A 21,421-nucleotide genomic window follows, 5' to 3' on the forward strand; every position below is an offset into this window, starting at 1 on the left:
TTACCTAACCCAAAGCTCCAGCCTTTTGTTGAAATGATTTTCTGCCTTCCGGCCCTGCGTGCCATGTGTCAGATTATGTGCAAAAGGTCGCAACCCACTTCCCCTGACTTTAGACACAGGATGAGGAAATGAAGAGGAGTGAAGTTACTGATTTCATTCTGGAGGTCAGGGTGGGTCTTCTTGGGGTAGAAGTGGAGTCTGAAGAGCACACATTGCCATTTGTTATCCATATTTTGTCAAACAAACAAAAAACCTCAGCAATTACTCATGCTGCTGAATCGGAAATACTTCTCAAAACAGCTGACAAATAGAACAGAAGGACAATAGGTGGACGGTGAGGAGAGATTATATATATACCCATATGTATATATATAGCACAGATACAGACACCCAGTTCTGTTAGAAACAAAGTGAAGACATGCGGAGGGATCCTAGGATCATCTCTGAGGCACCCAAAGGGCAGGCAAGCTGCCTTGCTTGCTTGGTAATTCTCTTTTAGCATTGCACAGTCTAATTATGTGCTAACCCACATTCAAAAATTGTAACGTCAAAAGGGTAAGTGTCTGAAAGAGTGCCAGGAGAATGTTTTCCAGCACTAGGGAATCCCAAACTTTGCCCAGTACAGGACTGCACTGGCTCCCAGCCAGTAGCCTGAGGCCACACTGAAAGCATATGCAGAAGAAAACATCTTTGCCAACCTCCACTTCTATTAGGGGATAAATATACGTATCCCCCTGTGTGCTGTTAGGACATGTTCTGAGTGGCCTTCTGGTGGGCAGAGACAGGACACTTCTGCCTGGAGCTGCTGAGGGCAGCCATCCCATGCAAAGGACCAGGAACCACCACAGATAGTGCAATGGGAAATCTACAACTGATGGTTTGGGGATCAGCAAGCATAGACCTTGGTTTCATGGGTGGGTTGGAGACAGTGAGCTCCTCCCCCAGTGTCCAACAGCTACCTGACCCACTGTTTCACGCCCCTTGCATAATTCCAATAGTGGTTCAGTGTGCTCCAAATCTGCCTGTTTCCTCTCAGATCTGTTGAATTAATCCTGAACTGGAGAGGGAGCAAAAACAAAGAAAAAAGCAAACAAACAGAAAGGCAAAAACCCCAAAGCACTTCCTTTCTGCAGGTTGTTGGTTGTACCTCGAGCTTTCTTTGGTTTATGTATGCATTCAGAGTAAGTCCTCTGAGGAGTATCCTGCAGTCATTTCTCAGCGAGTGTGAACAAACTCATTAACAGCTCCTTTACTGGAATGATAAGTTGTTTCTTAATGAAGGGAAAAATAAATACCCTCACTAACCCAGGCTCCATCACTAGAAGTCACACATCATTCTTAAAGACTCCTTATTTTCCACCAGAGACATTTGTGTACAGCCTTTAAACAAAATGAGAGAGCTTGCTTCTCCTTCTTAGACACTCTTTCAGATACTTAAATTGCACAGCATTTGTAGATGCTTTTCAGAATTTTACCCCAGATATGAGCAGCTTAGGTACAACAAAATAAAAAATGTAATCTGAGTCTTCACCCATTTTAAGAAAGGAAAGTTTGTAGCACTTTAAACAGGGGACCAGGACCCCAGGGACTGAGGATCTATTCCAAGTGCTGTGATTGACCTGCTATGTAGTTTTACTTGTAGGGAAGTCACTTAAGCTCTTTGTGTTTCAATGTGCCCATTTGTGAAATGGAGATAATAATGCCAAGCTCACAGGGGGGCTGTAAAGGTTAATTAAATAGAGTTTTTAGGTGATTTTCCTTCTCTGGATGAAAAGTGTGACAGAAGTATTGTTTATTAATGGAGCCAGTGCAAAACTGATAGTACTGAAATTTTTCAGTACAGAAATACATGGTGATTTTTGTATAAATGGTGATTTTTGTACGTATGAAAAATAACCACATAGCAACTTTTTTTTTTCTTTTTTTTCCTTTAGCACTGTCATTTATTCAAGGAAAATTGATCCTCCAAAATATGGGACTGTTTTGTACTTGTTTCTACCTTTTTCCTTGTAACTACATGATGATGTTAGTATAGGCAAGAAGAATGACCAGGCATCACCATAAGGACTGTGAAAAAAATCAATTAAAATAATATTTTGGTCTCTTTAAAAGCTCACATGCTTCAGGACATAAAACCACTTCTAAATTTTGAATGTCAGGAGCAGGTACTGCAAGCCATTAGATTCATCTGGTTCTTGATGTCTTTATAGGGCTTGATGCTGGCCATTTTCAAATGCAGATGTTTGGTTACTCTCATCCAGTCTCATATTTCTAACTCCATGTTTCTCTAGAAAAGGAAATGATAATACACCCAGGAAGATCTTATCCTTGCAAGTTTTCAGACTTTACTGCAAACTGCACTGACCCAGCAGTGTGATTGCATGATTTGTTGCAGGTTGGCACAGCAGGGTTGGGTCAGACCCACATATGTGGGGAATTGGGATGTGCTCTGCATTCCCACCCTAGTGTGTACGAATGTGGGAACCTATGTTAAGCCTGGTTCCAGCATTGAGCCATGTGCTTTGCAGAGACCAAATCTGCTCATGTCCCTCACTCAAGTCACTGGTGGGAATTTTCACTTTCATGCCATGTATGTGAACACAGTGGATTATTTTTATGTTTATTTTCATTACTGTTGGGGCCCTTGCATCACTATTCTGTAAAGGGATGCCCCAAGAAATTACAAGATAACAAGAGAAGAAATATAAATTCAGCTTCTCTGAAAGTTGCTTACACTGGAGCTTGAGTTTGGGCTGAAGATTTACATGCTTTCCCTCTCTCATTGAACAAGGTGACCTACCCCATAACCACAGAAATTCCAAATGAATAAGAGCTATTAAGTTATCTTGTCCACCTGCCCCCTCCAGCACAAGATTGAGAGGGTGACATGGTTTCTGGCAGTGGGCTGCGCACAACCCATGACAGAGGCTGCACACAAGTATGAATCATGTTGTACTTAAAAGGCCCAAATGAGTTTACTCTGGGCTCTTCACCCTTCGTTGTAGCTGGTCAGAATGGGGCCCTGGAACTTAAACAGGTTGACAAAGCAGAGATTGAATCAATCCCTGAAAACAATAGTTTTAACCCTGTGAACTCCTCAGATGCTCTATTGGCTGCTAGTGCTTCTTGTGCTGTTTTTGCCACGGAGAGATTCCCCTAGGATGCTGCTTTTAAGAAAAACATATATAAAAACTATCCACTGTGTAAATCTAACATCAGTTAGTGGTTTCCCAAGTACAGCTTGTGGGATGGCTGCCCGAGTCTCAGATGAGAAAACAGTTCACTGCAGATTGGAGAGCCTTGTAAATGGAAAAGAGAACCTGGAAAGACAAAGAAAAATGAGTCTTTTCAATAGCATCGAGGGAAATAGCATCTTGATTTTTTTCTAGCTATGTAAAGGCTCCTCTCATCCTCCTCCATCTCTTTCTAACTACTATGTGCCTGCATACCTGGAAATATTCCCTTTGATATTAAAGACTGAGATTTGTTCAGACTGCTCCAAACAAACAAACAAACAAACAAACTTGACATGAGCTTTGGGCTCTCTGACAAACTCTTAAAAAGGTAATTCATGTGTAAACAGTCTCTGGAAGTTACCCACTGATGGCAACAGGAATTGAACCAAAATATAGTAAACCCCACCAAGACTGTCATGGTGGACACTTGCCTCAGACATCTGCTTGTTCTCTGTAGGTCAGGGAGAAATGAAGTTCCTCTACCAAGCCTGGGAAGCTAACAGGTATGAGCAGCCCTGGACCAAAGCAGAAAGAGATTTTCAAAGTCAAGCCCCTAGCTAACATCTTTTCTCTCTCATTTTAACTGAAATTATCTCATCTGATGACAGTGCCTGCAGCAATGTCACTGGCAGTGTAAGGAGGAGGACAGCACCTCACCTGGCCCCAGTTTTCTATGAATTCATCTCTAAGAAAGACTGCAGCATCTTTACAGTTTCCTCTCTGGTGTCATGGACTTTCCCCTACACATTTCCCTCCTCAAGAGTCCAGCTAGATCTCATTTTTCCAGACCAGTAGGCTTAGGCCTGCATTCAAAGAGGACCAAACATCAGCAATTTTAAGATCAGAATTTGGGAGTCACTGACCATGGCAGAGTTGTTGCAAGAGTTGTGCTGGCCTTGTTGCACGGGTACCATCTGGGGGGTAAAACTCCTTAGTGTACACTGTGTAAATCTGCTTGTTCAGAGGGTGTTTTGAGAAAAAGATTCACAAATATCCTATCCATTGGGAACGCCCTAAAATGTCCCTCATTGCTTTCTCATACACTAGCCAGAAGCATGACTTTATTGAGATTATTTGTATTGAAGATGTCCACTTTTTCTTGGGCTGTCAGTGACAAATACTCATGTACAGTTTGAGAAAATGCCTAGCTTCACTCAATATTTGTCCCCAGAAATATCTTCAGTAACAATTATTGGCTGATGCTTCTGAAATCTTTGCCTAAAGATCTTTGCCTAATCTGAATGTTGCTGGATCAGGATTTCACATATGATTCCTGAGCATTCATCTTTTATCTCTAGTTCTTAAACAAAATGTGTATTGAAAATTTCCACAGTGAATATCACTGTCCTTAGAGATAAGCAACTGTACTTCAGTTGTGCCAATGACACTCACTGGCTTCACTGAGTGTTAAGTGATTGCTGTGGGAGGAAAAAATGCTGAAAAAAATCACAACCAACAAGCCTGCTGCATGTACTTGAGCTATGAAGAGTGACAGAGACCTAAGCAGTTTGCACAGGTGAGGTCAAAATTTTGGCTGCCTCGCACATATGTTAGGACATGTGGGTGCATGTAGATATGTATTACTGTGAACATCTTCTGTGCTTCTAAAGAGAAGTTTATAGAGTTGCTGACATGATTTGCTCTAAGCTGTGATCTGCAGAGTGTCAGCTGGGAGACCATTTTCTTTTGGAAATGAAACAGAACAAAATAAATGCATTTGGTTGTTTCACTAAATTCTGAGATGTAAAACAGGTTTCCCCAGCAAAGTATGAGAAGCTGTGCTTATTCCAGCAGCAGAGACTTAACTAAAATACCTATCAGTCTTAGTGGGGTTTGAGCACAGTGCTTATTAATTTAAATTTACATATCTCCCATCGAAATGGAGGGGGGGGGTTACAAAGTGATCTGAATTAACACGAGCTGACAGTTGCTGTGCTTACAGACCTTCAATGCGCTGTGTACAAGGAAAATAGTTTCCTTACCAGTCTTTGACATTCTCTGTTCAGAAGATTTTTTATTTTAACCCCAGTCCTAATTGCCCTTCAGTATCAAAATTAATTGTGTTTTCTGCTAAAAGGCCAGTGCAGTTTAAGGTTACTCCAGGGTCCCAGCAGCCGATGCATCTTCTGTAAATGGCTTGATTGCCGTCTGTGGAGAGGAGTGCTGGGAGAGATTTGCTTGACCGAGGCTATACATTACAGTCCAATTAGTGTGAAGATCACTACATGAGTCTTTAACTTTATCTAGTAACTGTCGGCATCTCTAATGCTGAGAGCAGGGTGAGGAAGAGGGATGCAGAGCCCACCTGGGCAGCCATGCAGGGGCCGCGCAGCTTGTTGGCTCCCCTCCAGCCACCTCACAGGCAGCAGAGGGAGCAGTCAGAGGAAGAAAATACCCAGTGAGCTGCACTTTTCCTCTGAGAAATACTGAGACAGATGTCCCTTTTTTCTCCTTTACTTCTTGGCTGTTCTACTGAGATATTATTATATCATTTTGTTTTTGTTTTGTTTTTGTTTTTCTTTGTTGTTGTTGGTGGTGGTGTGTTTTTTGTTTGTTTGGGTTTGTTTTTTTTTTCTATTTTTCTTTTTGGAACTCTGCTGATCATAGGTATGGACTCATTTAATCTAACCCAAGGCTATAGACTGAAGAGCATGGGAATCTGCTAGGCCTGGGTCCTCTGAGCTAAGGGAGAAAGATGAACACATCCAGAAAATGAATGAAATTCTCATGATGAAATTCAGAACTGGTTCTCACCTGGTATTGTCCCTCTGCCATACAGCCAGGACTCCAGGCTCAGATGCTTCATTTAAGTACCTCAGAGTAAGCAAGAATTAGATCTTTCACTGGTCTTTGCAAGATCTCAGAAGTCCCTGCATGATTCATAGGAAAAATATAATTCCCAAGCAGAAAAAAATAATTCCAGACAGAAATGCACTCCATAGATCATAGAGTAGATCTAGGAGACAAGTAGTACAAGTAATCCCCTATAGAATAGAAATTACTCTCTTTTTGATCTGCAGGGATGAAGACAGGCTGTGATTTACAAGTATAATAATAACAGTGAATGGTCATCAACTGAAAACATCTCAGTCTAGTCTTGAAGGGATAGTGGCCTTATAGCCCACATCTTGTGCAAGCACCAAAATATAAATGTCCTCAAAAATTAGTGTAAAGTATTTCATTGCTACAGTTATGTTCATACAAGTTTAGTCCATCATTTACATAATCACAGTCTCTGTATTGTTGTCAATGGTTATTACAACTTTTGTGTTGAAACTCCAGGTTCTGCCTTATCAGCTAGAGTATAGAAGCCTCAAACATGCGGAATTGATTTTCAGTTGGTCTGTGCCCCAAGTTATTAGGCTTCTTGTCTGAAGTATATAGGTTTCATGTCTTCCAAAATGTCTTCTAATAGTAGCTGGAACAACAAGTATTAAACAAGATTATTAAGAAATGTTGAAAAAAGTTTGAAAGCTCATGAATGTAAAGTCCCTGACATTTTTCACATCTCCACCCTTTATTTTTCAGCTAATTTTAATGCTTAATGTCTTCATTTCTGAGTCAGTCTCCAAACCAGGAAATGAAGAGGCAGCTGCAAAAGTGGGAAAAACATGGGGAGCAAAACTTGTTATTTGACACCATCTCACAGAAGTTCCAAAACAGTGAACTTTCTGTAACAACTCCAGTTCTCATTACAATCTCATTTGACACTGAAGCAATCACGATTAAAACCAAATAAAAATAAAAATCTACCTCATTATTTCAGCATTTGGGAGGTTATATGGCACCATAATATGCTAGACAGCACACCCCTTCTTTAATTTATTTTTTGCTTTGTGAATATTAGTGACATTAATGCACTTATGGTACCCATCACACTAATTCTCTGCTGTTCTCATTTCTGTGCTCCTTCAGTAACTGTGACTCAGCCTTAGACCCCAACCGTTATTTTCAGTTCTGTTTTACCTGCTGGATTCACATACTTAGGATTCCACACACCACCATTTTTTCTACATTGTTCACTACAGATCTTGCATCAATGTGCAGTGTTGTGCTTGCCCAACTTGGAGATGAGGGAGTCTCTCTCTCTGAGGCATTTAAGATTAAATAAAGCTGGTAATGGGATGAGAGCTGAGCCTCATTCTCTGCTCTTCTAAAGGTCCTTTAAAATGACAGCAAATTGAAACTCATCTTCAGCTGGTTGAAGCAGCACAACCATACCAAACAACATTTATTTTTCCAATGGTAACCAAAATTGCAGATGGCTCAAAGTAGAAGCAACTAACACTTACCTTACCACAACATATTAAATTTAATATCCAAAGAGAAATAATAATGTATAACATAATTATTCAATAGGGTTCACCACCACATAATAACTTAAAAGAAACAATTCTTTGGTAAATAGGTAACAAAAATAATGGTCAGGCTACCTCACCTTTCAGATATACATACCACAGGCTAAGCCCTGTGGTACTCAAATTAGCAGCAGGTAAATTTCTTCTGTTTGGGATTCCCATCAATACTTCCAAGGGCTAAGTTGAGCAGGAATGTAAGGCTGTGAAAGAAACTTTCCTGTCTGTAAGGTCCTTGTCAATGGTTAACAAAATTGATTTCTTGGTCCTTTTTGTAAAATCCTGACCTAGCTTCTTTCAAACGCAGGAAGCTGGAACTTGGGGCCTTTAGTCTGATCTCCTCTGCAATGAGAACACGAATAATAATTAAAAATTGCTATAATATACCACTTATTTGTGGCTGCAGCATTTCCAACCTTTCTGTCTTAACAGCTTGGAAGGAATACAAAGGAAAATTCCGCATGTCAGAAAGTTATGAAACAAAGGCAAAGTGGAGAGAAGATGGAAATATAAAGTCAAAATGAAACCCTCCATCTTTCTGTCAAACTGAAACAATAAATAATAATGGCATCTTGCATTTATATAGTGGCTTTCATCCAGAAAGCCTGGAAAGCTCTTTGGAAACTTTACAAACTACTGTGGAGGAATAGGAATGATTTCATACACTGATCTATTGAAGGCTCCCACTTCTGTAAACAGTTACAGTCTACAGCAACATTACACCTCAGACTGGGACAGGTAAAGACTGATCCTGAGAGATATTAGAAAGATCTGTAGTTAATCAGAGTAAATCTTCAAAGTCCTTTGGGAGTTTACACTGCTGACAGTTATTGTTTCTCATGATCAGGCACTTGGTAAAGAAATAAAATTACAAATAGATGAAATAGCTACTGATCTTAGTCGGTGGAGTGTGGCAATAGCAGCCAAAGATTTACAATTAAAATCCCTAGTAATTCATCAATCTCAGTAAACATACGAGTAAACATACTCCTTTGAAAAAGTCAGATCTTCTGTCCAGACATTTGGCATTCTTATTATATGTCTGACATCCTTTCTTTCTTGTCTTAAACCATGTGCATATAGAAAAAGGTGTTTTCAGAGGTGGTTGAAAGCAATGCAAACCTCCCAGTTTTATGTCTCCGTCACATTCAGTTGTCAGGCAAAGCACAGAAAAAAAAAAAAAAAAAAAAAAAAAGGCAACAAAGAATGAATAATTAGTAATCTAAGGAAACTTGATTAAGCTTTCCATTTCTATCATATGTTTCACTTAAAAAAAAAAAAAATCACACCAGATACTTGAGAAGTCTGTTGGATATTAAGAGATGGCACAGATTTCCAGATCCTCAATGGAGGAAAATTCTTTCTGATTTTCATGGTCTTTTTGTTCCAGGAAGGATCACATAATTTTGGCTCTTGAATAATATTTCTAAAACTAACAGTCGGCTCAGGAATTCCCTGTGTGTGAATGTATTTCTCTATCAGCTGGCGCGCTGTATTTCTGCACTGGAGTACCACATTTAAAGCATCCATCCAGCACCTCCTAATGGTGGCAGCAGAAGGAAAATGAGGAAAATGAATGAAACTGAGAAAGAAACAGCTCCAGGAACAAGAGAATTAAGAAATTGCCTTCAGATTTATGTCTCTTCATTTTATTGGCCTCTGGCAGGGTATTTTGATAGGATCACATATTACTAGGGTAAATAAGCCTCTGACTCAGCCTGGCAACCAAGTCATGAAATTTCAAGAAATTTTCCCTTGTGCCAAATTTAGTTGAATTTGGCCAGTCTGGAAGCTGTTGCATGGAGCCACATGCAGAGATGGACACATAAAACCAATAAGCACTTTTTCCTACTGTTGCAGGAAACAAAGCTAGAAATTGAGCTTCAAAGCAGAGAGGTCTAAGCAACCCTCAGAACCTGTTTTGATATCCTGGCTGTTTCAGAAAGCTGCTTCACCTGCTATTGCAAGATGTGACAATATGGCATTTGAATAAGACTCATATTGCACACCAGTACAGCACACACATGCATAATATACATGTACTATATATATATACATGTGTATAAAATTCTCTTTTCCATTTATAAATTTTCTTGTCTCTGAAGACTTTCAGCCTCACTCCTGGTGCCCTGCTCTAGAAGACTCTGTAATCTCCAGGACAGTGTCCACACTAGAGAGCCTGGGAAGTTCTCTAGCTCTCTTCCCATCCCCATCCGTGCCAATCCATCTGCTCTGAGATCAAACTTTGTGGCAGCCAGCCAAACTGGTACGTAGCATTGCTGTAGCTAGTGAATGGAACCACAGTACTTGCTTTCCCACCTTTTACACCCAAACTTTGCATTGCCCAATATATTTAAGGGGAGATGGGGAAAAGGGAAAAGGAGAGGGCATGTGTACTGCCTTCACCAGTGACTGGAGCAATGATTAAACATGTTCTAGCTTTACTTATCAGCCTCTCCTATCAACGCTTGGCAAAATTGCAGCATAAATACAATGCAGCCCAAGAAAGAAATGTTTGTATCCTGCCGTTGAACTAAGAGCAGCTCTCCAGAGTTCAGCTAAGAAATGGCTAACTCCTCTGTGGGGAGATTTAGCACCAAAAGAAGGTGAGACAGGGGCAGTGTGTCTGCATTTATTTAAAATGTTTTCAATATTCTGTGAGAATAGGAAATTGTGGAAAGGAGTCTGTAGGCTTCTCAGTATCAGTGTTGTTTTAGGCTTTTAGGAATGTATTTCTATGCCCTCTAAGGTTTTCTTAAGTCACAGTGGTCTCCTGAGAGAGGAAATTTTACATCAGTGCTGTAAGTCTCTGGACCAGTAATTCTCATTTACATTAGAATGTAAGCTCCAGAAAAGCCTCACAGCTATACTTTGTTGCAAATATGAGCCATTTAGCTACCCTGATAGACACCCTAGATTTCGCACATTAAATGATGGGATCTCCAGCTTCACAAAAATATCATTCTCCCTAAGCAGTAGGAGCAATGTTGGATATTAAGAAAAAAACTCTTTTGTTCAGGTGAGTAGTTTAAGGTTATGTTAAATTATTTTGAATTTCTCACTGATGGTCTTTCAGGTGATTATTGTGGGAGCTCAGAGAGTTCATTATGCAAAAGCTAGTTTGCTGGTGGAATATAGGTTGATATGTTCAAAGGCACACAGGGTTGTGATAGGACAAACTTTTGTTGAAAGTGAGTGAAAGTCGGGTGCTTACTTCTTCACGCTTTTCAAAAATCTCCTGCTGCTTTTACTTCTTGAACATGAGAGGGAGGTTGGTCAGAGCAGCTATTACAGGCTACTGATAACGAATGCTTCAAATCACTGATGACTGGGAGCCCCCAAGAGTTCTTGTCCCACATTTTTTGCCTAGCAATTAAATAGGCCGAGTTATAATTTGCGCCCCATATTCTCTGTGTCGAAGGCAGTAGGCTTCTTCATTTTTAGCCTAACTCTTCTGTCACCTTCGCCAGTTTTACATTATTTGTGTTAACTCTGTGGCCTAGAGGTGGGAGGGAGAGGGGAATTATTCCTAATTTACTGAAAGTGAGAGAAGAATCAGTCACTTCTTTCTTTAAATTTTTGTGGAGGATTGTTAATCAAAGTTAAAACAAATCTGTGTTCCAACGCAGAGGTGGGCGAAGAAATGTGTGCCTAACACATATGCACTTTGGGGCTCCTGCAGAAGGAAACAGAGTTCTGGAAAGTGTTGTGAGAAAAACATTAAAGACACCAGACTGGATGCAATGCCGCTGACTGGAAATGAAGCCTCGGACAAAATCCAACTATGTTTGAACCTGTTGGAAGAATTGCTTTTTATTCTCTGTCCTGGGATGAACACCGTAAATTATCTCCCTTTCTTATTTGCCTCATGTGGAGGAGAGCCTGGCATGGAGTTGGACAATGACTTAAAGTAGGAGCTGGGCAGGGAATACATCAGGTATTCGACCTGCAGGCCTGTGAAATGCAGTGTCATCATAACCCAAAGGGCGTATCATTAGTCACTGAAGGAAGGAAGTGCAAGCATGCCTAGAGAAATCAATAGAAGGTCCTTGTCTAGTAACACGAAAAGAACAGCACCAATGTTTATGTCTTTGCCCTTCACATACTTTGCTCTTCCTTCCTCTCCAGTCACCTTTTTACTTTATCCAGAATTTCATTTTCCTGATTCCTGACTATAAACGGACGGACATCTTAACCACGACTCAGGCTGCAATCCAGTCTTTTCTCAGAAATAAATATCCATCAGGCCCAATGTTTCTGTATGGTGGTTATCTGATTTGGCTCCTGCTAACTAAAAACATATGCAACTGGTTATCTCCATCAACACAGTTTAATTCAGCTCTGGTCCGTATTAGTGCGATTTCTGCAACTGATGTCTCTTACTGCCACGGGTGAACTGTGACTGTTAAAATCATGTTTAAATATGAAGATCAAACAAATGGTCCAGAGGTTTCTTGCATCTAAAGATTCATTAAGAATACAAAAATACTTTGCCATGTTTTAATTTAACATAGTAATTCTTCCCCGAAATACCATGTTGTAGATAAATGAGGAACCATATTGATATAAGATTTCAGAGTTTTGCTAGAATATGGGATTGTCTTTCAAAATTGTCAAAACTTCTTCTATTTTTGTAGCCTACACTCGACCTGTTTTTTTTTCACTGTTTGTCCCTCAGTTTACCCATCCATGAAATGAGCAAAATAGTAGTAATGTATAGACAAGGGAAGCTACAAAGCACTACTCATTACTCTCAGGAAAATGCTTTGAAATTATTCAGCTCTATTCATGGCAAAATAATAAGGAATTAACAAAATATGTTCAGGCAATGCACATTTGTTGGTTTCCAGGAGAAAACTTTGAAGAATTATGAATAATATGGTTTGTGGTGACTGTTTGTTCTAACAATCCTGTTTTGTACCTTACAAAACAAATAAATAAATCTTTTTGTGCTCAGTTTGACCGTTCCATGCACTGGCCCTGGTTTGTTTCCATTCTGGCTCTTGACAAGAGTGCAAAATACACATCAAGGACAAGAATAACTTTTTAGACTGTGATAACATTTGTATTATTAGAAGAGGTTGGGGTGTGCCTGGGAGGGCAGGAGGTAAATCTGCTGAACAGTCTAAAAGCTTTATTTATAGAAATGTTCCTTTTTTTTTTTTTTTTTTTTTTTTCTTCTTCTTTTAAGAACAAAGAAGAAATAATACTGCTAATATCATAATAATCTCTGAGATACCAAATCAGCCACGTTGTGCCTGTGCATACACATTCATACACACTCCAGAAAAGGTTTATCTTAGTATATCAAGCTCAGACCTTGGATCAATTGTCCAGATAAAGCAAATCAGCATAAGTCTATGAAAATCAAAGGAATAATGACAATGTTACCTAGCTGAGGACTTGTGACAATGTCTCATTATTTCAAGTAGGAAAATCAGAGGTGTGTTCTATGGTACTGGACACAGTTAGTTCCAATGGGAAGAAGTAAAATATCTTTCCTGACAAGTCTGAGAGCTTCTGACACTGTTTCTTTGGTCATTTACCTAATAACCTACTTACCAGTGGAAAACCCTGAAATCAACATCTTCAAGGTCAGCAGAACTACCCAGAACTTCCTGAAGGGAACAAAGAATCTTCCAAGCTTTTCTCAAGATTATTATTATTTTATTATTTTTTTTTTTAATAACAATGGGTACGTTTTGAACCTGCTTGTATGATTTAGGAACCAACACTTATTTTTTTTTTTTTCTTCCAGGCTTTACTTAGCTTGGCCTCCTTTAACCATTTTTAATAACCACTCCTATTAAACAGTTTTGTGGGACTTTCTACAGTTAGTGAGACTTGTCCCTTTATAAAACCGAGTCCAGGCTGGTAAGTCATATTCCCCAAAGATTTCGTAGAATATTACTGCTGCCCTATCAAGGCACAAATGGTATGAAACTGTAGCATTGGCTGCTGTTCTGTACTTGGAGCATAAGAGTGCACTGTAAAGGGGCAAAGGCCAGGTTGAGAAAACAACAAAAGAAAGCAAAGCAAAACCTCCCACTGAAACACCTTTAGAAAAGGCTGCCTTCAAATGTTATTCATGGTATGCTTTAAAGAGCCTACCCCCACAGCTAGCAGTTTTGTAGGTGCTGATCCAACACCTAAAAAGGGGCAAAGAGATAAAATTCTAAGTATTGGTATCTGACTCCTCAGCTGAGATCTGTCCACCCTTTTGAGACGGAATTCAGGATCAGGAAAATGAAAGTCTGGCAAATCTATGGGAATTCAACTGCATCATCTTGCTCACAGATAAAAAAGCTAAATCAATAAATAAACAAGACATCATTTAGGAGGTATTTTTGCATAGTATTTTATAGCCACATAAAAATAATACAGTGAAATATGACTTTTCTCTCACAACAGAGGGTTTGGGCTGTCTCTTTTAAATATGCACTGCAAACATACTGGGAGCTTTGCATAGTTGGCTTTGCACAGTAGAAATGTAATTTTATTTTGTGCATTTTATTTTTATTTTTATTTTATTATTTTTCACTACACATGTACCACCATGCCATATTTTTAACGTAATGGTGTCTGCACATCAGTGGCTTCACTTCACAGAATGCCCTAGTGTGGAGCAGAAGTTAACTGGGCTCATAATGCATGGAAATCAAAACCCTGCTAACAGCATCTAAAATCAAAACAGAGAAGTTTTTTGACACCCGCTGGATAGTGAAAATGAAGCTTTGTGAAATACTCGTGTACATCACTTAGGAAAATATATATATTTTTTTAATTTTAGCCAATCTGAATCTTCTGGATTTTTAGATAATGTATATGTATCCTTTTTGTAGACAGCTGACCCTTTAAGGATAATAATGTCATCACTCCTCATATATTTGACCTTTTTGTGCCACACTCCACAATATAAATGTTGCCTGGAAAGATGGAGGAAGATGTTCCAGTGGCATAAGACATACTGCCCATATACAACATCTCTCTCGTATTTACATGTCAGTTTTATTAATAATTAGATTTTATTGTGATGTTTTAGACACCATCTAAAAACATTAAAATACACAGTCTTTGCCCCAAAGTGCTTACAACAGGAAAGACAAGTAGTGAATGAATTGACTGTTAAATCTGGATGATCCCTGGCTTTCTCAGTTTATCAGCACATCCAAAAATTGCAAATATTTTACGGACATTAAAATATCTTTTAGGGATACATTTTCAGCATATCAAAAAGGAAAAAAAAAATAATAAGAGATTTATCTGGACACACACTATTCCATATTCCAGTTGTTTTTGCATATTTTAATGGTTTGAAAAAACAAACAACAACAACAACAAAAGCCGCAAGCTTGCCACCTTTAAAGGTGAATATTGGAATAATCAATTTCCACTGTAAAAATAAATATTTGAGTTGAGTTTTAGGCCTGAATGATTGAGTTTAACTGGGACAAATCCTGTAAATATGTTTTGTTTTTTTTTTGTCCCCCCTTTCAAAAGTTGTTTTTAACACTTCTCCAAACTCTGCCATAGGTGGAAAAACAGGAGAAAGCCCTGGAGCCAAGAGACTGCTCTGAGATTCATAGTTCAGTGTTATTTGTTTGGTTGGGGGCGCTTTCTTTTTCTTTTAATAAACTATCCCCAAAAGCCTATCTACCTAATGAGTATTATCTGCTTAATTTCCTGCAGGCTTCAATGCAGAAGCAGGTCAGTTGGTTTAATTATCAGCTATGGAGACGTGAAGGAACTTGAAATTCAGTTGAAATATACAGTGGCTTTTTCCCCTGGATTCCTTAGCATTAACAAAAATACCTGTTCAAAGAACAGATTGAGTCAGCCGTGACTTACAGAAAGATAAGATTCTGTGGCAGGAAAGTAATAATACTATTATTGTCCACTGGACAGGGTATATTTGCTTGATGATTAGTGATGGCTAATACAGTGAAATGTTATACATAAAGAAACAGGCTGGAATTTACCTTCTGACTATCAAATCTCTTTGATTTTAAAAAGCAGTTCTACTCTTTCTACTTATATCGTGCTGTTGATTAAGAAATGACTTTTGAATTTCATGGTGTTAAATGCCTATGATACTATTCAGACAGAAGGACTCTCCATCTCTGTGACAGGCACACAACGCTTACTCCAATGATTGGATCCTTCACTGGGAGTTTTTTGGCACAGGAGGGAAAAGCTTTTTCTTTTAAAATAGCCTTTTTCTGTGCCCTAGATAAAGTGTGAGGAAGGCTAAATAAGCAATAGTAGGTTGTCATGCCTTCCAAATTCACTTCTTTTCTCTCTCTCTCCCTCTCTCTTTTAAATCTTTATAATTCTGGGAGTTATTATTGGTAAGTCTTTATTCAGAGATAGTCTTGTAGAGGGCGCATTCATAAGGAAGGAAATCCAATTAATTTTGTTAGAAATCCAATAGTCTCCTGGTGAACACAGTCTTCCACCACAAATCTGCAAGTTTATAGAGCTGCTAAGGCACTTGGAGCATCTGCACAGCTGAAAGACGGGGCTTGGGCTTAGTATGGCTAGAGTGATATCTGTAATATCCCATAGAAATCCATTGAGAACACTTAAGAAAGTGCAATATCCTTTAAATGTAACCTTGATAATGAAAGGAAAGGGCTCCTGTTCCTAAATAAAAAACAACAAGCCCCGACAGGTCAGAATTGATACCAGCATTTGCTGCTGCCTGAAACTCCTGCCGAGCACTGAATGCTGCAAAAGTGTCTATTATTTTTAACTGTTGGGTTATTGTCCATCTTTAAGGATGGGGGAATTTTAGGAGCAGCAATTAATAAAAATAATAAATAAATAAATAAAAAAGTTTAGTGTTATTGCAGACCTCTAGACAAAATACCTAAGGGGCAAAGGGTGAGCAAACAAAGGAAGCCAAAGGAAAAAGCAGGCTCGTTTTGGATAGAACAGCTTAGAAAACCCTGAACGGAGGGTTCTTTATATATAGCACCACATTGAGTGACAAAATGGTAGCTGTCATAATGTGCCAGTTAACATGTCCAATATGAGCCGATCGTTTAGTGTCCCCTGGGATTAGAAGACAGAAACATGACAAAGAACAAAGAACTTGGATCAATAATGCTTGGGGAAATAAGACAGAGAAGGTTATTTACTCTGCATTGATCCGTTGCTGCAGTCGCGTAAACTTGGCCTGTTTTTCTTTTGTTAACCTTTAAGCTTGAGTATACTCACAAGCAACTAGGGAGCCAACTAACAGGTGTAGATTAAGGATCGAAGGAGGTCACCGTACCTCTGTCACCACTAGGCACCCATGTAACAACATCCCTGAAGAAATTTAAACATCAATAGCTATAATAAGGGCAAATTTATCAAGCTTGGCCTACTTTTGCTGGGAGCCTGGCTGTGTCCAGTCAGTTTGCCCTTGCTAAAGCTCAATTGATTTGGACATTCTTTTACTAGAGTTGATTATCAATTGTGACACAACAAATTTGTTAGCTTCCAAGCGCTGGAGTTGTTGTTGCCATTGGAGCCTCTGAAGTGAAAACACCTGGCTGTGTTCAAGTTTTACTCTTGTTGAGGCAAAGGGAAAAAAAAGAAAAAAAGGAAAAAAAAGAAAAAGGAAAAAAGAAAAGAGGAAGAATAGAAAAGCAGAGAAGCCCTCTCATAATCTCTCCATAGATGCTGGTTGTGTTGTAGATACCTGTACTTTGCAGCTGGAACATCTGGATTGCCATTTTTAGAAAATTAGGAGCATTAGGAAATATTAACTTGAAGGAAACCGTTTTCAGCAGGAAAAGTCCCAACAGCTGTTAGCTATTCATTTTTTATGTTTTATGATTTGTCACCTAAGTCATATGGAATCATTCCTGTTCCCTGTGTGGATGACAGACGTTTGAAACAGAGAAGTAATGAATACCGTATGATGGGCAGCAATATTCTATAAGCATGGCCATTCAAAAGAAATAATCATTCTTGCTGAACTTCACATAACTTGTTAAATGTGAAAATCCACTCACCGATGCTCAGGAGCTGTAGTTAATTAGACTAAGTGGACATTTTGTGTAGAATCATGATGGGATAGAATTTATTTGTTTTAAATAATGACCCTGTCTTTTTCAGTCTAATAGTAAACGTTTCATGTTGTGCCAACAGGATTAGCAGTACATTAAAACTGTAATTCTGGAAATATTTATCTTATTTACTTCAAAATCAAAAGGCTTATTTATTATTTAGCATCACTATAGTAGCTTTTCTACTTTTCTGAAAGTATACGCCCCTTGTCATGCTATAAAACATTTCTACTTGTGAATCACAGAATAAGTTAAAACAATCAAATAGCATAAAAGTGAAATACCTTACACTTAAAATTTGAAAGTCACTTTTAAAATTCAGAAAATAAAAAGTTAATAATGTATGGAAGCCTCTCTAAAACAAATACTTTATCCAGAATTTTGGGATTGGAAGAGTGGCCAAACTGAAACATTTCCTTTAAGAATTATATTTTGGGTTTTGATCAACCCTCTAAAATACTTGTGCAGTATGAACATGCATATGTCTGAAGTACAGGGGCATAAAATCAATTTACCACAAATGCAGGCAGTTGCAAATAAATTGCATTTGCTTGTTTGTCTGTTTGTTTTTTCTCTTCACTTTTACCTGGCACCTACTGCTACCTGATAGTGAAGGTGGATGAAATTACAAACATGGTCCTACTCATCTGCCACTCTGCAGTACTTTGGGTCATTGCTGGTACTCAGGCATTGTCTGGCATAGGCAAGGTTCAGCTTAGTGTTTTCTGATGGATTCTAGAAAGGAACCCCCTGTATTACATTTCCTCTGTAGCTTGATTTCACATCGCAGAGACACTTGCACCACAGTTGCTTGGGCTATCCTTTATCCTGGCAATCAGAAATCCTCAAATTCAACTGAAGAAAAGTTGCATCTTTCTTTTTGTTTATTTGTAATAATGAGACACAAACAAGGAACATATTGACAAAGGAAATGAGACTTCACTTTCCTCTAAGAGATGGGAATCTGCCATTTGAATCTCTTGGCGTGCAAAGATTCAGCATGTGACCCTTGCCCCATCACCCGTAAAAGTGTCACCACAGTTTTTAAGAGCATTTAAGGCATTTAAGAGCATGGGAGGGAGAAGGCAGCAGCTTTTAGGGCATCAGAAATGACAGTAATGTGCACTGGAACTGTCTGCACAAGCGAAGTGCGCTGAGGCAGTTGTATTAGATCAATCTGTGGCAGAAGAGAAGTCACTGACAGTTTATTTCTGTGTTGGAGAATAAGCTACAAAGTGCATACTCCTCATTAGGATAAATGGAGAACAGCTCAGTTTTGTCCACACCAAAACTTTTTACCAGCTAATGGCTATTCAGAGCTCTATGTGAAATGAGTTAGGACTCTCTTAGCCCTGCCACTATGATAAAAAATAGCACCCCGGTTAGCAATAATAAGCATCCTTGGCCGAGGGTCTATGGATTGAGTGAGCATGGAGAATGAATTACCTTCTTTCCACGAGATGTGGTCCCTTTAGGTCAGGGCTCAGGTGAGGGGGAAAAAATGTTATGGAGTTGCTCTGATTTACAGCTGAGGACCTGGTCTTAATGGCTCAATGGGGTCTTGAAGGTGCTTATCTGCACTGGGAGCCTGAGAGCAGACCTGCCTTATGGAGGCAGAGCAAGCCTGTCTTGTGGGAAGGCCAAGGGGGCACCTGCTCTTGGCACTGTCCCCTGCCCCATGAGGAGGGTGGGACCACAGCACAGGACCTTGTCCCCCTCCCAGGCAGGTTCCAGCCACATGCAGCCCTCATCATGCAGCTCTGAAACATCCAAACCTCCATGTGAGGCTTCTGAGCACTGTACAAGAAAAAGTTTGGGAAGGAGGACCTAAGATCAAGCTGGGGTGGAAACATTTCCCCAGACTAAACAGGGCAAACTTGTGGCTACTCTAAGGAATCTGCCTTAGTGCTTGCCTCTGCAGTAGACTGCTCCAAAATAATGGGGAGTCCATGAGCAGAACTGGAATGAATGTGGGATCAGGTCTTCCTCTGGCCAAAGAATAACTCATTATAAAAACAACATGAAAAGAAACAAGAGAAAATAAAGAGAAGAAAAAGGAGAGAGGGAATGGCACGCAAGCAATGCTCTATTTGCTGAAAGGCTTGTGCAAAAAAAACTCCAGCACACCTTATGAAGGGACTTAAACACAAACATAAGCAATGTAAATCTTTCAGACTGGGCTTTGGAGCCAGAAAATCAAAGCACATGACGCTATATCAAGACATCACATTTCCTGGTTGCATGCTTATGCTAGCATGCCTTCCTCACCCAGAGGCCTTGTCCACCCTGACCTGTTCCCTTGTATTGGCCAGTTGGCCACTTGGCTCCTCTCCCAGCAGCCAGCGCTCTCCAAGTGTGACATCGATCATTGCAGTAGTGAGGAAGATGGCACTTACCTGATGGGGTAGGCGGAAGCTCCCTCTCTTACCATATGCTGGGAATTGTCAGTGGCTGCTTGAAGCCAAGGCTGGCTTTTTCTCCTGCCAGGAAACAAGCCTTTTTCCAGAGCTTGCCAAAAATACATAAAAAAAAAATAAAAAATAAAAAAAAAGAGAGAGAGAAAAGAACTTTTTGCATATTACGTTTCACACTGAGCAGTTTTACTGCAGGCTGGGCAGCACCAGGAATTATGGATCACAGTTTCCTTTGGCGCTGAGGACAGACAGCAGACATTGAAATAAGCACTACAATGAGGAAAAAAAAAAAAAAAAAAGGAAAGACAGAAAGACAAAAGAAAGTGTTTATATTGATTCTCTCCAGAAATACAAGATCTGCCACAGCCAAGTAGACTACTGAGTCATTAAAGGCAGCATCCTGACTCCAGGGGTGCTTCAGAGGAAGAGGAGGGGAGGAGGCACGCTGCCAATTGTTCCATGTCCTTTGGAGAGAATCGCCTTCCTGATCCTGGCCTGACTGTGTCCTGGCACATAGCACTTCAATTCTCAGTAATATTTCTCAGTTGCAAAGACCCATTTCCCTTTTCACTGTTAGGCTAGAAGGAGCCTAGTGTCCATGCATGCTTGCACCACTGCTCCAGATAGACTGACAGTGAGACCAGCTTCCTGGTCCTTCTGGCCCTACACTAAAAGACTAAAGCCAACATGGATAACAGAGACATTAATCCTTTATAAACAAGACCTGAAAATAGAATTTTCCTTGGGAAAGTTTGGAAAGTATCCTCAAATGGGTAAATTGGACGAACATAATTGTAATGTCTCACACCACAACATGTAGTTTCCTGTAGATGCCATCACTATATGATAGTCCAAAAACATTAATTCCTAAAATGCTGTGACAACCCCCTGACTTTCTGGAGAATGTAGTTTGCTCTGTTGGGTACAGCAGCTTCAATATTCTCCTGCTGGCAGTGGGCAGACCTGACTCAAAGAAAGGAAGGACAACATCTCTGTAAAGGATCTAGAAATTTTAAAGATAGAAATAAATAAAAGCACTGGGGGAAAGGGCATTGGAGAAAAAAAAAAAAAAAAAAAAAAAAAAAAAAAAAAAAGTCTGCTCTTTCAGTATCTGGCAGTGCAAAACCTGATGCTGTATCAGAAGAAATCAGTTTTTGAAACAGATCACTTCCTCCTCTTCATAAATATCCCTTCTTTCCTTCTTTATACCTTTATACCATTTTTAACACACACACAAAAAAAAAGAAGAAAAAAAAAAAAAAAAAGCCATCCAGACAGTGATCTCTTCTGAATTACAAATCACAAAAAAAGTTTTTCTTTCAGTGAGGGGGTGGAGTTGATGTGTTAGAAATCCAGGC

The 21,421-nt window shown here is 39.5% G+C and overlaps 2 long non-coding RNA genes across 3 annotated transcripts in view; one reads left to right on the forward strand and one right to left on the reverse strand.

Moving 5' to 3' along the window:
* Positions 1-12,539, forward strand: part of LOC311442503 — a 25,637-nt gene extending 13,098 nt beyond the window's left edge. Inside the window, exons 2-3 of the long non-coding RNA XR_014696691.1 lie at positions 9,697-9,857; positions 11,221-12,539. This is a non-coding gene — a long non-coding RNA (uncharacterized lncRNA). The remainder of the gene's footprint in view (positions 1-9,696; positions 9,858-11,220) is intronic.
* Positions 1,861-20,160, reverse strand: LOC311442501. Of its 2 annotated transcripts, none has more exons than XR_014696688.1 (5): positions 20,046-20,160; positions 7,675-7,933; positions 5,991-6,106; positions 3,668-3,751; positions 1,861-3,320 (listed from the first exon to the last, which is right to left on the reverse strand). It is a non-coding gene; the product is annotated as an uncharacterized lncRNA (long non-coding RNA). The 2 variants fall into 2 exon arrangements; XR_014696689.1 differs by having other exon boundaries at positions 5,991-6,654.
* Between the last annotated feature and the right edge of the window lie 1,261 nt (positions 20,161-21,421).

The sequence above is a fragment of the Aythya ferina genome (genome assembly GCF_964211825.1).
Source record: "Aythya ferina genome assembly, chromosome: 11".
NCBI classification, from domain to species: domain Eukaryota; kingdom Metazoa; phylum Chordata; class Aves; order Anseriformes; family Anatidae; genus Aythya; species Aythya ferina.